Source organism: Labrus bergylta, chromosome 3 (genome assembly GCF_963930695.1).
Source record: "Labrus bergylta chromosome 3, fLabBer1.1, whole genome shotgun sequence".
NCBI lineage: Eukaryota > Metazoa > Chordata > Actinopteri > Labriformes > Labridae > Labrus > Labrus bergylta.
In genome coordinates this window covers 36,300,234-36,310,421 of record NC_089197.1, presented here as the reverse complement: position 1 = coordinate 36,310,421, position 10,188 = coordinate 36,300,234, and positions in this window count along the sequence as shown.

The following is a 10,188-nucleotide window of genomic DNA, read 5'->3' as shown; positions in this document are numbered from 1 at the left end:
TCTAATATATCTTGCTTTCACCATTGCCTCGCACTTGATTGCCCTCTCCCCATTTTTAAAATACGGGCTCGAGAGGAAGGGCAGCCGTAGCACTGACCCTCTCGTTCCGCACTCTGGTACAGTCCAGGCTGAAACCTGATACCACGCATTGAGTACTTCCTGGAAAAACCGTGGCAAGTGTTTAAATGCGTCCGGGTTATTGATCTGGTACAGGTTGTCCTCGTTGTGGAGTCCAAAACTGCACAGATGTTGTTTGAAGTGGTTTTTCCAAACTACGTTCCGGTTCTGGTCCTTAAATTTGCCTATCAATTTGGCTCTTAGTGCTACTTTTTTTGCCAGTAAATCAATCAAAGCTAGCCCTCCCTGATCTTTAGCCCCTATTATTGTTTTGTGAGCTATACTCGCTGCTTTGTTTTTCCAAATAAAGTCCCTAATGATCTTTGAGATCTCCTCAAAGGCCCAGTCCGGAAGCGCACAAGTACTCAGCGCATGATTCACTTTGGACAACACGAGAGCATTTGTTACGGCTACCCTTCCTCTCAGCAATAGGCCCCTCGCTCTCCACAAATTCAAAGTTTTCTTAATTTTACCCACCACCTCTTTCCATGTTTCGTCATCACATTCATTCTCATTTTTCCCCACACTCACTCCCAAAACTTTTCTTCTCTCCCCCACCGTTTTAAATTCCCACCTATTAGCGTAATTTGATTTCCTTCCCAGTAACATAATTTCAGACTTATTTTCGTTTACTTTTGCCCCCGATGCCCTTTCATAGGTTTGCACGTGTTTCAGTATCAGTTCTATATCCTCCTCTCTTTTCACCATTATATTCACGTCATCTGCGTATTGGATTATTTTAACATTTTCCTTCCCTATTCCTTTAATGTTCCCGTCTTCCGATATCAGCGCTGCCAGCGGCTCTGCCACCAAGCTATACAGCAGCGCTGACATCGGACACCCCTGTCTTACTGATCTTGAGATCTTAAATGAATCAGTTAAAACCCTGTTACATTTTATCTTACTTTCCGCCCCTTTGTACAACACATTTATCCACTCTCGCATTCTCTCCCCGAACCCAAACTTCTCCAAAACCCTCCCCATGAACCCATGATCTACTCTGTCAAACGCCTTATTTAAATCAATCCCTAACCATATCCCCCCCTCCCTTTCCATGTCCCTGACCGTCTGTTTTATTGAAATGATTGAGTCTGCTATGTCCCTGTTTGGTATGCTGTATGATTGTGTTTGTTCTATGATAGTTCCTATTACCTCCCTGATTCTATTGGCTATTGTTTTTGCTATGATTTTGTAGTCTGTGTTTAGTAAACTGATCGGTCTGTAGTTGTCCAGATTTTTATTGTCCCCCTTGTTTTTGTAGAAAATAGTAACCACCCCCTCCCCCAAGCTTTTCGGTATGCATTTTACTCTCTCGATATACAGTGGGTACGGAAAGTATTCAGACTCCTTTACATTTTTCACTCTTTGTTTCATTGCAGCCCATTGCTAAAATCAAAAAAGTTCATTTTATTTCTCATTAATGTACACTCAGCACCCCATCTTGACAGAAAAAAAACAGAAAAGTAGAAATTTTTGCAAATTTATTAAAAAAGAAAAACTGAAATATCACATGGTCATAAGTATTCAGACCCTTTGCTGTGACATTCATATTTAACTCACATGCTGTCCATTTCTTTTGATCCTCCTTGAGATGGTTCTGCTCCTTCATTGGAGTCCAGCTGTGTTTAATTAAACTGATTGGACTTGATTAGGAAAGGCACACACCTGTCTATATAAGACCTTACAGCGCATGTCAGAGCAAATGAGAATCATGAGGTCGAAGGAACTGCCCAAGGAGCTCAGAGACAGAATTGTGGCAAGGCACAGATCTGGCCAAGGTTACAAAAGAATTTCTGCAGCACTCAAGGTTCCTAAAAGCACAGTGGCCTCCATAATCCTTAAATGGAAGACGTTTGGGATGACCAGAACTCTTCCTAGACCTTCAACTTTTTTGAACCCGAAATCTTTTCATGAAAATGTTCAACTTTTTTGAAGCCGAAATCTTTTCATGAAAATGTTCCATTTTTTTGAAGCCGAAATACTTCATGAAAATGTTCAACTTTTTTGAATCCGAAATCTTTTCATGAAAATGTTCCATTTTTTTGAAGCCGAAATACTTCATGAAAATTTTCAACTTTTTTGAAGCCGAAATCTTTTCATGTAAATTTTCAACTTTTTTGAACCCGAAATCTTTTCATGAAAATGTTCAACTTTTTTGAAGCCGAAATCTTTTCATGAAAATGTTCCATTTTTTTGAAGCCGAAATACTTCATGAAAATGTTCAACTTTTTTGAAGCCGAAATCTTTTCATGAAAATGTTCGACTTTTTTGAAGCCAAAATCTTTTCATGAAAATTTTCAACTTTTTTGAAGCCGAAATCCTGTCATGAAAATTTTCAACTTTTTTGAAGCAGAAATCTTTTCATGAAAATCTTCAACTTTTTTGAAGCCGAAATACTTGATGAAAATATTCAACTTTTTTGAAGCCAAAATCTTTTCATGAACATTTTCAACTTTTTTGAAGCCGAAATCTTTTCATGAAAACTTTCAACTTTTTTGAAGCAGAAATCTTTTCATGAAAATATTCAACTTTTTTGAAACCTAAATCTTTTCATGAAAATTTTCAACTTTTTTGAATCCGAAATAGTTCATGAAAATTTTCAACTTTTTGAAACCAAAATCATTTCATGAAAATTTTCAACTTTTTTGAAGCCGAAATCTTTTCATGAAATTGTTCAACTTTTTTGAAGCCGAGATCTTTTCATGAAAATTTTCAACTTTTTGAAACCGAAATCTTTTCATGAAAATTTTCAACTTTTTTGAAGCCGAAATCTTTTCATGAAAATGGTCAACTTTTTTGAAGCCGAAATGTTTTCATGAAAATTTTCAACATTTTGAAGCAGAAATCTTTTCATGAAAATGTTCAACTTTTTTGAAGCTGAAATAGTTCATGAAAGTTTTCAACCTTTTTGAAGCCGAAACACTTTATGAAAATTTCTACTTTTTTGAAAGCCAAAATCCTGTCATGAAAATTTTCAACTTTTTTGAAGCCGAAATCTTTTCATGAAAATCTTCGACTTTTTTGAAGCTTAAATACTTCATGAAAGTTTTCAACTTTTTTGAAGCAGAAATCTTTTCATGAAAATTTTCAAGTTTTTTGAAGCCGAAATCTTTTCATGAAAATGTTCAACTTTTTTGAAGCCGAAATCTTTTCATGAAAATTTTCAACTTTTTGAAGTCGAAATCTTTTCATGTAAATTTTCAACTTTTTTGAAGCAGAAATCTTTTCATGAAAATATTCAACTTTTTTGAAGTCTAAATCTTTTCATGAAAATTTTCAACTTTTTTGAAGTCGAAATCTTTTCATGAAAATTTTCAACTTTTTTGAAGCAGAAATCTTTTCATGAAAATTTTCAACTTTTTTGAAGCCGAAATAGTTCATGAAAATTTTAGACTTTTTTTAAGCCGAAATACTTCATGAAAATTTTCAACTTTTTTGAAACCTAAATCTTTTCATGAAAATTTTCAACTTTTTTGATGCCGAAATAGTTCATGAAAATTTTCAACTTTTTTGAACCCGAAGTCTTTTCATGAAAATTTTCAACTTTTTTGAAGCCGAAATCTTTTCATGAAAATGTTCAACTTTTTTGAAGCTGAAATCTTTTCATGAAAATGTTCAACTTTTTGAAGCCGAAATCTTTTCATGAAAATTTTCAACTTTTTTAAAGCAGAAATCTTTTCATGAAAATCTTCGACTTTTTTGAAGCTGAAATACTTCATGAAAGTGTTCAACCTTTTTGAAGCCGAAATACTTCATGAAAATTTTTACCTTTTTTAAAGCTAATATACTGTCATGAAAATTTTCAACTTTTTTGAAGCAGAAATCATTTCATGAAAATCTTGAACTTTTTTGAAGCCGAAATCTTTTCATGAAAATGTTCAACTTTTTTGAAGCCGAAATCTTTTCATGAAAATGTTCGACTTTTTTGAAGTCGAAATAGTTCATGAAAGTTTTCAACCTTTTTGAAGCCAAAATCCTGTCATGAAAATTTTCAACTTTTTTGAAGCAGAAATCTTTTCATGAAAATTTTCAACTTTTTGAAACCGAAATCTTTTCATGAAAATTTTCATCTTTTTTGAAGCATAAATCTTTTCATGAAAATTTTAGACTTTTTTGAAGCCGAAATACTTCATGAAAATTTTCAACTTTTTTGAAGCCGAAACCTTTTTATGAAAATCTTCGACTTTTTTGAAGTCGAAATAGTTCATGAAAGTTTTCAACCTTTTTGAAGCTGAAATCTTTTCATGAAAATGTTCCACTTTTTTGAAGCAGAAATCTTTTCATGAAAATCTTCGACTTTTTTGCAGCCGAAATACTTCTTGAAAATGTTCAACTTTTTTGAAGCCGAAATCTTTTCATGAAAATTTTCAACTTTTTTGAAGCAGAAATCTTTTCATGAAAATTTTCAACTTTTTGAAACCGAAATCTTTTTATGAAAATGGTCAACTTTTTTGAAGCCGAAATCTTTTCATGAAAATTTTCAACTTTTTTGAAGCAGAAATCTTTTCATGAAAATTTTCAACTTTTTGAAACCGAAATCTTTTCATGAAAATTTTCATCTTTTTTGAAGCATAAATCTTTTCATGAAAATTTTAGACTTTTTTGCAGCCGAAATACTTCATGAAAATTTTCAACTTTTTTGAAGCCGAAACCTTTTTATGAAAATCTTCGACTTTTTTGAAGCAGAAATAGTTCATGAAAGTTTTCAACCTTTTTGAAGCTGAAATCTTTTCATGAAAATTTTCAACCTTTTTGAAGCTGAAATCTTTTCATGAAAATTTTCAACTTTTTGAAACCAAAATCTTTTCATGAAAATTTTCAACTTTTTTGAAGCCGAAATCTTTTCATGAAAATCTTAGACTTTTTTGAAGTCGAAATATTTTCATGTAAATTTTCAACTTTATTGAAGCAGAAATCTTTTCATGAAAATGTTCAACTTTTTTGAAGCCGAAATCTTTTCATGAAAATTTTCAACTTTTTTGATGCCGAAATAATTTATGAAAATTTTCAACTTTTTTGAAGCCGAAATCTTTTCATGAAAATTTTCAACTTTTATGAAGCAGAAATCTTTTCATGAAAATCTTCGACTTTTTTGAAGCTGAAATACTTCATGAATGTTTTCAACTTTTTTGAAGCCGAAATCTTTTCATGAAAATGTTCCATTTTTTTGAAGCCAAAATACTTCATGAAAATTTTCAACTTTTTTGAAGCCGAAATCTTTTCATGTAAATGTTCAACTTTTTTGAAGCCGAAATCTTTTCATGAAAATGTTCAACTTTTTTGAAGCCGAAAAACTTCATGAAAATTTTCAACTTTTTTGAAGTCGAAATCTTTTCATGTAAATGTTCAACTTTTTTGAAGCCGAAATCTTTTCATGAAAATGTTCCATTTTTTTGAAGCCGAAAAACTTCATGAAAATTTTGAACTTTTTTGAATCAGAAATCTTTTCATGAAAATGTTCAACTTTTTTGAAGCCGAAATCTTTTCATGAAAATGTTCAACTTTTTTGAAGCCAAAATCCTGTCATGAAAATTTTAGACTTTTTTGAAGCAGAAATCTTTTCATGAAAATCTTCGACTTTTTTGAAGCCGAAATACTTGATGAAAATATTCAACTTTTTTGAAGTCTAAATCTTTTCATTAAAATCTTCGACTTTTTTGAAGTTGAAATAGTTCATGAAAATTTTCAACTATTTGAAGCCGAAATCTTTTCATGAAAATGTTCCACTTTTTTGAAGCAGAAATCTTTTCATGAAAATCTTCGACTTTTTTGCAGCCGAAATACTTCTTGAAAATGTTCAACTTTTTTGAAGCCGAAATCTTTTCATGTAAATTTTCAACTTTTTTGAAGCAGAAATCTTTTCATGAAAATGTTCAACTTTTTTGAAGCCGAGATCTTTTCATGAAAATTTTCAACTTTTTGAAACCGAAATCTTTTCATGAAAATGGTCAACTTTTTTGAAGCCGAAATCTTTTCATGAAAATTTTCAACTTTTTTGAAGCAGAAATCTTTTCATGAAAATGTTCAACTTTTTTGAAGCCGAGATCTTTTCATGAAAATTTTCAACTTTTTGAAACCGAAATCTTTTCATGAAAATTTTCAACTTTTTGAAGCCGAAATCTTTTCATGAAAATGGTCAACTTTTTTGAAGCCGAAATCTTTTCATGAAAATTTTCAATTTTTTGAAGCCGAAATCTTTTCATGAAAATTTTCAACTTTTTTGAAGCAGAAATCTTTTCATGAAAATCTTAGACTTTTTTGAAATCGAAATCTTTTCATGTAAATTTTCAACTTTTTTGAAGCAGAAATCTTTTCATGTAAATTTTCAACTTTTTTGAAGCCGAAATCTTTTCATGAAAATTTTCAACTTTTTGAAACCGAAATCTTTTTATGAAAATGGTCAACTTTTTTGAAGCCGAAATCTTTTCATGAAAATTTTAGACTTTTTTGAAGCAGAAATCTTTTCATGAAAATGTTCAACTTTTTTGAAGCAGAAATCTTTTCATGAAAATCTTCGACTTTTTTGCAGCCGAAATACTTCATGAAAATGTTCAACTTTTTTGAAGCCAAAATCTTTTCATGAAAATGTTCAACTTTTTTGAAGCCAAAATCTTTTCATGAAAATTTTCAACTTTTTTGAAGCCGAAATCTTTTCATGTAAATTTTCAACTTTTTTGAACCCGAAATCTTTTCATGAAAATGTTCAACTTTTTTGAAGCCGAAATCTTTTTATGAAAATGGTCAACTTTTTTGAAGCCGAAATCTTTTCATGAAAATTTTAGACTTTTTTGAAGCAGAAATCTTTTCATGAAAATGTTCAACTTTTTTGAAGCAGAAATCTTTTCATGAAAATCTTCGACTTTTTTGCAGCCGAAATACTTCATGAAAATGTTCAACTTTTTTGAAGCCAAAATCTTTTCATGAAAATTTTCAACTTTTTTGAAGCCGAAATCTTTTCATGAAAATTTTCAACTTTTTGAAGCCGAAATCTTTTCATGAAAATTTTCAACTTTTTTGAAGCCGAAAACTTTTCATGAAAATCTTCGACTTTTTTGAAGTCGAAATAGTTCATGAAAATGTTCAACTTTTTTGAATCAGAAATCTTTTCATGAAAATGTTCAACTTTTTTGAAGCCGAAATCTTTTCATGAAAATGTTCAACTTTTTTGAAGCCAAAATCCTGTCATGAAAATTTTAGACTTTTTTGAAGCAGAAATCTTTTCATGAAAATCTTCGACTTTTTTGAAGCCGAAATACTTGATGAAAATATTCAACTTTTTTGAAGTCTAAATCTTTTCATTAAAATCTTCGACTTTTTTGAAGTTGAAATAGTTCATGAAAATTTTCAACTATTTGAAGCCGAAATCTTTTCATGAAAATGTTCCACTTTTTTGAAGCAGAAATCTTTTCATGAAAATCTTCGACTTTTTTGCAGCCGAAATACTTCTTGAAAATGTTCAACTTTTTTGAAGCCGAAATCTTTTCATGTAAATTTTCAACTTTTTTGAAGCAGAAATCTTTTCATGAAAATGTTCAACTTTTTTGAAGCCGAGATCTTTTCATGAAAATTTTCAACTTTTTGAAACCGAAATCTTTTCATGAAAATGGTCAACTTTTTTGAAGCCGAAATCTTTTCATGAAAATTTTCAACTTTTTTGAAGCAGAAATCTTTTCATGAAAATGTTCAACTTTTTTGAAGCCGAGATCTTTTCATGAAAATTTTCAACTTTTTGAAACCGAAATCTTTTCATGAAAATTTTCAACTTTTTGAAGCCGAAATCTTTTCATGAAAATGGTCAACTTTTTTGAAGCCGAAATCTTTTCATGAAAATTTTCAATTTTTTGAAGCCGAAATCTTTTCATGAAAATTTTCAACTTTTTTGAAGCAGAAATCTTTTCATGAAAATCTTAGACTTTTTTGAAATCGAAATCTTTTCATGTAAATTTTCAACTTTTTTGAAGCAGAAATCTTTTCATGTAAATTTTCAACTTTTTTGAAGCCGAAATCTTTTCATGAAAATTTTCAACTTTTTGAAACCGAAATCTTTTTATGAAAATGGTCAACTTTTTTGAAGCCGAAATCTTTTCATGAAAATTTTAGACTTTTTTGAAGCAGAAATCTTTTCATGAAAATGTTCAACTTTTTTGAAGCAGAAATCTTTTCATGAAAATCTTCGACTTTTTTGCAGCCGAAATACTTCATGAAAATGTTCAACTTTTTTGAAGCCAAAATCTTTTCATGAAAATGTTCAACTTTTTTGAAGCCAAAATCTTTTCATGAAAATTTTCAACTTTTTTGAAGCCGAAATCTTTTCATGTAAATTTTCAACTTTTTTGAACCCGAAATCTTTTCATGAAAATGTTCAACTTTTTTGAAGCCGAAATCTTTTTATGAAAATGGTCAACTTTTTTGAAGCCGAAATCTTTTCATGAAAATTTTAGACTTTTTTGAAGCAGAAATCTTTTCATGAAAATGTTCAACTTTTTTGAAGCAGAAATCTTTTCATGAAAATCTTCGACTTTTTTGCAGCCGAAATACTTCATGAAAATGTTCAACTTTTTTGAAGCCAAAATCTTTTCATGAAAATTTTCAACTTTTTTGAAGCCGAAATCTTTTCATGAAAATTTTCAACTTTTTGAAGCCGAAATCTTTTCATGAAAATTTTCAACTTTTTTGAAGCCGAAAACTTTTCATGAAAATCTTCGACTTTTTTGAAGTCGAAATAGTTCATGAAAGTTTTCAACCTTTTTGAAGCTGAAATCTTTTCATGAAAATTTTCAACTTTTTGAAGCCGAAATCTTTTCATGAAAATTTTCAACTTTTTTGAAGCAGAAATCTTTTCATGAAAATGTTCAACTTTTTTGAAGCCGAAATCTTTTCATGAAAATGTTCCATTTTTTTGAAGCCGAAATACTTCATGAAAATTTTCAACTTTTTTGAAGCCGACATCTTTTCATGAAAATGTTCAACTTTTTGAAACCGAAATCTTTTTATGAAAATGGTCATCTTTTTTGAAGCCGAAATCTTTTCATGAAAATTTTCAACTTTTTTGAAGCAGAAATCTTTTCATGAAAATCTTCGACTTTTTTGCAGCCGAAATACTTCATGAAAATGTTCAACTTTTTTGAAGCCGAAATCTTTTCATGAAAATCTTCGACTTTTTTGAAGTCGAAATAGTTCATGAAAGTTTTCAACCTTTTTGAAGCTGAAATCTTTTCATGAAAATTTTCAACTTTTTGAAACCAAAATCTTTTCATGAAAATTTTCAACTTTTTTGAAGCCGAAATCTTTTCATGAAAATGTTCAACTTTTTTGAAGCCGAAATCTTTTCATGAAAATGTTCCATTTTTTTGAAGCCGAAATACTTCATGAAAGTTTTTGACTTTTTTGAAGCCGAAATCTTTTAATGTGAATTTTCAACTTTTTTCAAGCCGAAATCTTTTCATGAAAATTTTCAACTTTTTTGAAGCAGAAATCTTTTCATGAAAATTTTCAACTTTTTGAAACCAAAATCTTTTCATGAAAATTTTCAACTTTTTTGAAGCCGAAATCTTTTCATGAAAATCTTCGACTTTTTTGAAGCCGAAATACTTCATGAAAATGTTCAACTTTTTTGAAGCCGAAAACTTTTCATGAAAATCTTCAACTTTTTTGAAGTCTAAATAGTTCATGAAAGTTTTCAACCTTTTTGAAGCTGAAATCTTTTCATGAAAATTTTCAACTTTTTGAAACCAAAATCTTTTCATGAAAATTTTCAACTTTTTGAAGTAGAAATCTTTTCATGAAAATTTTCAACTTTTTTGAAGCCGAAATACTTCATGAAAGTTTTTGACTTTTTTGAAGCCGAAATCTTTTAATGTGAATTTTAAACTTTTTTCAAGCCGAAATACTTCATGAAAATGTTCAACTTTTTTGAAGCCGAAATCTTTTCATGAAAATTTTAAACTTTTTTGAAGCCGAAATCTTTTCATAAAAAATGTTCAACTTTTTTGAAGCAGAAATCTTTTCATGAAAATCTTCGACTTTTTTGAAGTCGAAATAGTTCATGAAAGTTTTCAACCTTTTTGAAGC